Source organism: Eucalyptus grandis, chromosome 6 (genome assembly GCF_016545825.1).
Source record: "Eucalyptus grandis isolate ANBG69807.140 chromosome 6, ASM1654582v1, whole genome shotgun sequence".
NCBI lineage: Eukaryota > Viridiplantae > Streptophyta > Magnoliopsida > Myrtales > Myrtaceae > Eucalyptus > Eucalyptus grandis.
This window is the reverse complement of record NC_052617.1, coordinates 22949954-22955202: the sequence shown is the minus strand read 5'-3', so window position 1 is coordinate 22955202 and position 5249 is coordinate 22949954. Positions and strand designations below refer to the sequence as shown.

Sequence of the window (5249 nt, the reverse complement as noted above, 5' to 3'; positions counted from 1 at the left end):
AGGATCTAATCATTTAGCACAATATGAAGCACTGATAGAAAACGAAAGTTACCGTAAAACCACCCTTCCATATTGATTTTAGGTTTCATGCTTCGTACTAAGATTAATATGTAAAATGCCATGCACAATTTCCAAAAGGAAAACAGAAATTTTGGCTCCCGTGTGACTTGTCTACAAGATTATTGAGGAATCTCACAGGTTGGAGTTTATCCATGGTGGATTTTTCCATTATTAAAGAAAAATGCCAGCAATTCAAAAGAAGAAAAAAAATGACATAGTGGACTACTCGTTGTTTTGACATAATATGCAATTCTGTTGCAACTTGCATGCTCCTCATCCGTCTAAATTTTGCTTCTTCATTCAACAAATGTTCAAGGTTGATGGAACAAGTATGCCAAATTCGCAACTGTAAATATGGCAGAGCACAAAAACACTGTTCCTAACTATCATCCAATGTTCCCATTCTTGTGATAAGATAAACCAGAGTTGTTGCAAGCAGGTGCCCATCTTGTTTTCCTTAAAGAGGATGGGAGAGAAGTTTGGAAATTTAGTCTCTACTCATGCGGTCAACAGTCTCATTTATACAGTACAGACAATTATCAGTGAATTCTGCAGCATTAGAAGCAAGAATATAAGAAGATGAAGAAGGTGTTTCGTTGAATTCCAAAATCCTGGTAGATACAAACAAAATGTGCAGGGGCTTTTTGATACAGACAGTATATGTAGAAACTGGAGAGTCACAATTTCAATCTGACTAATGGCTCTGCCCATAAGGATCCCTCAGCCGACTCATCTGCCTTCTGTTAGAAGAAAAAGAGACAAAATTTCAGCATTATATCAACTCCATCTCCTCATGGTCCTGCTCACCCAATGCTAAGTCTGGTTTCCTTCAGGCTGTTCTACTTGCAGAAGCTCGATATTCAGTTCAAAGGTGGCTCCTGGCTGGAAAAGGAAAATACAATTACTCTCCGGAATAAATCATATTTACCTTTCAACAACATGTAATGACACGTTCATAGATGCCAAATGCAGCTGAACTCCAGCCAGCATGCAAATATACTGAAAACCTCAGTTAGGATTGGAATTGAAATCTTAAAAGACGCAATAAAATTCAAGCAAGCTCTAAGAACCAGGCATTTGGTGGTATTTTCAGCTCCTAAACACAAAGTTGTTAATTCCCAATGACATCATTTGATGACCTGCTGATTTGATGGCCATAATAAAGGTACTCATGTCACAACAAAAATGATTGTTAGTCATGATCAAGAATACAAAGACTACCGGTATCTCAGCCATTCCCTTCTGACCGTAGCCAGCCTCTGGAGGAACGATCACTGTCCTCTGAAAAAGGACAAAAGTTCAAGAACAATAAGACAGAGAAGATATGACAAGGAAAATACAACAGCACTAGTCAAAGGGTATGCAATTCAGGTACTGAATGGCAAACTAGCCACATTGATGAATATTTACTGCCGCTGGGAACCAAGAGAAAATCACCTTTCCACCCACTTTCATCCCTTCTGTTATCGAGTACATAGCAGGTGGCGGCTTGGGAGCTGCCTGTGCTGAAAATAATCCATTTGGATTATCTACAGATCCACGCTTGCGTTCCTTTCCCGGAGGAGATCCTACCTTGAATTCATATGGCTAATAATGCCAAGTAAGCTTGCACATTAGCAAAGCATTTGTCCAGATAAGGCACAAGTCAAAAATGAGGGAAATTTTTCTGTAACAAAAAACAAAATGAAATGAAAAAAGAAAATCCAAAGTATAAGACCTGAGCAAAGATGCGATTTCCAGCTAAAAGCTTAGATTCTCAACTTGATACAGCAGTAATACCACGATAAATACAGTCAAAATGCACCTGCAACAGAGGATTGAACACAGAATGTTACCAGTTCATATATTACTCAAGGAAATATAAACAGAAAACCAACATCAGCAAACCTGGACTGTCGATCCTTTTGTAGCTACTGGACCCTTTCCCTCAATGATATCATAGTATTTCACTCCATCAGCTGTTGCAGGTATTGGAATTGCTTACTAAAACAGAACAGATAGGATGCTAAAATGCGACTTCCTCTCGTGAAACACAAGAGAACCCTTTTCCCCACAGATCTGGCAGCTTAGATTTCAATTCTTTTCTGCTCTGTATGGGGAATAGGAATTAAGTTTGAGTTTGGGCATCTATTGGCAGGAAAAAAAACAAAAACTTTTTACGAGTCCAGTTAGGAAATACTTTAAATTGAATAAATGGGTTATAGAGGTAGTACATGGGAAAGAGGAGTGGGGGGAAAGTAAAACTAAGCTAGGCCCTACGAAATGATATGAATAGAGGGAAGCATTCCTTTCCTACTGCATTCCATCAGGTATGATGACAAAGAGAAGTAGCACAAAGAGTCACAAGGTAAACTTCAAGATCTTAGCATAAGCAGAATTAAATGACAAAGCCACAGAATCCATGCGAATTGTGAACCAAGACTCGGACTAGTAATTACTACCAGCTCCAACTTTTTTGAACTATGCACATTCTAATCGTCCCTAAGGACACGATGTGACTGAATTACATCTTTAATGCCAATCATATTCACTTCAACTACATGATCATATCAAGTGGCAGCTTCAAAATTGTCAAAGATACAGTCCATGAAAGGCAAACCACAGACACACAATAACACACTACCACCTCTCCACTCTTCCGCCGAAGAATGAAACTGCAGGAACAACTTGACTATAACTACACCATCAGACTAAAATCCGCGCAAATCACAATTCAGAGCCTCTGACAAGTAACATTCCAGCTCCCATTTATCGCAACGCGACCTAGTTCCGAGACGTATCTAACGACATTGCGACTCGAATTACTTCCTCAAATGCCTATTATACTCGCATCACTTGCATCATCGTAGCAACTTGCTCACTCTATCACAAGGATGGATGAAGCACGTATTTCAAACACCCCATCCGACATCGAATTCGGTTTCGCGTCCAACTACAAACAAGGGAATCGGCAACATCTCCCGGCACGCGCGACAGCAGAGCACGACCAAAGTCACGCTCTCGACGCGACGGGAAACCGAGGAACGAGAGAAAGAAAAAAAAAATGGGAGGGCTCGGGAGACTCACGGGTCGTGGCGTATTCCTCGAGAGGGATGGCCTTCCGGTTGCGCCTCTCCCGGGCCTCCGACGACCGCGGCAGCGAAGTGAGCGCGAGCGCGAGCGGCAGCGGCAGCGAAGAGATCAAGACCGCGAGCCTCCGCGAAGTGCCGCGAGCCGGAGGGGCGAGCTGCTTCGCGACGTCCGGCGGCCGGTTCGAGGCGGCTGCCGGACGGAGAAGATGACCGTCGAGGGCGGTCGGTTTGCGGAAGCTCCGGACGGAAGCCATGGCCGTTGTGCTGTTCGCGGTTTGCAGATGCTGCGTCATCTGCTAAAGGAACCGCAAAAAATCCGGGTTCGCCTCATATCCTTTCCCCGCCAATTTACACCTTTGTCCCTTCTCCAGCCTCCTTCATAAAGAGGAGTATTACCACAGTAAGATTGATTTTTGCGTGGTTGGTCTATAATTTAAAAATTTAAACGAGTGGGACATAAAAATCTGAATAGAATAAAGTTGAGAATAATCGGTCCTTAAATTACTACGTTTGAACTTTGGAACTAGAAATAAGTAAAAATAACCATTTTTTTATCTACTTCGAATGAAGAGTTACATCATAAGAAGACTTGAAGAGTCTTATCCCTCTCTTCTTTCCATTGCCTTCTTCAAACTTCAGTTATGGGAGAGGGTTTGAGTTAGTCTCACCCTCCCCTCCCTCATGTCTTGATTTTGTTTGCGATTTTCTGGTTCTACTTCAAACTTCAATTATGGGGGAGAGAGATAATTAGGGATGGCGCTGCCACGCTCTCCACATATGTCGAACGAGGCCTCCTTGCTTTGGTCAATAGCAAGCAAGTGCAACAAAACCCACACTTAATCATGGTGCCATTGCTTGCCACCATTGAGCAAGAGTCCATGAATGTTGCACGATACAAGAGGCGCAATGGCAGCGTCGAACCCCAATTCTTTTTCTCTTCTCCTCATGGGTTCCACAAAGTGAGTTGGATTGTCATGTTAACTAAAAAGAGAAAATCGATTCAAATCAAGCACTACAATAACCAACTTAACCAAATGTAAAGTTCAAGAATCAAATTAAATATTGAGTAAGACAAACCAATTTCGGCGTGAGAAAATGCTATATTTACTCAGAATATTTTATGAAATCCATATACATACTAATAAGACAAGTTATGATGATTTAATCAAACTTACTTATTTAATCAATGCTTGCATTTTGCCGAGTCATTTAGTATACAAATTATGAAAACTAATCAAATTGTAATTGACGAATATCTTAAATTGAATACTTACAATCCGTCGCACGTTTCGAATACCAATTTCGTAAACCAGTCTCGCTATACTGATGCTCTGTTCCCATGTCAATCCTAAAAGTTTCAATTTATCTTTCATCTTTCTTCTCAAAACGCTCGGCCAAATCCAACTCAACGGCTGAAAGCGATCGGACTGCGTGGGATCTTGCTTAAGGATCGAATCAACGGCCGTAAAAGCCCTCATCTCATCGCTAATCATCGAAGCCGCGAAGCAGGGGATCGCCACCGCTCTTCGTCTCTTCGACTGTGTCGCTCCTAAGCGAGCGAGCTGCATCGATACTATTTCTCATCTCTCTCTCGAATCGAACCTCGCCGCCCTCGCGCTTCGCCTCCGTCAATCGCTGGCCTCGCTCCCGCCGCCGCACGCCGTGACGATGAGTGCAGTCTCGAGTCCTCCGGCCTCAGTGAGAAATCCCGGGGCGCAGCTCTCGTCGAGTAACGATCTCCCTTTCGATTTCGCCCTTTCCGTTCGATGTTTAGTGCCGATCGCTAGCTTTGATTCGTGCTTGATCCTAGAAAAAAGCTGAATGTTACGGATGTTTCTTGGCGAGCCGCGAGATGAAGAGAAGGCAAATGCCTGTAAATCAGTGTTACTAATTCCTGTACACTTGCGACAGTTGCATTAAGTAGCCTGCGATGAGTTTAGCGGGCTCGAGACCTGTGATTGACTGCAGATCACGGCGGGAAATCGAGTTTTTGCGGCCGTCTGCCTTGCGTATTGCTTTTATCTCATAAAGAAGTCGCATTGTGCGGCTTCTTATGGGTGTCGTCACCTGCCGCATGCTTGTGATGATTAGCTGTCTTGTCGCCCGATGATATATCGT

General features: G+C 42.9%; 1 pseudogene; it reads right to left on the bottom strand.

Annotated features, from left to right (window-relative positions):
* Positions 1-538: 538 nt before the first annotated feature.
* Positions 539-3461, bottom strand: LOC108953867 (annotated as a pseudogene).
* Between the last annotated feature and the right edge of the window lie 1788 nt (positions 3462-5249).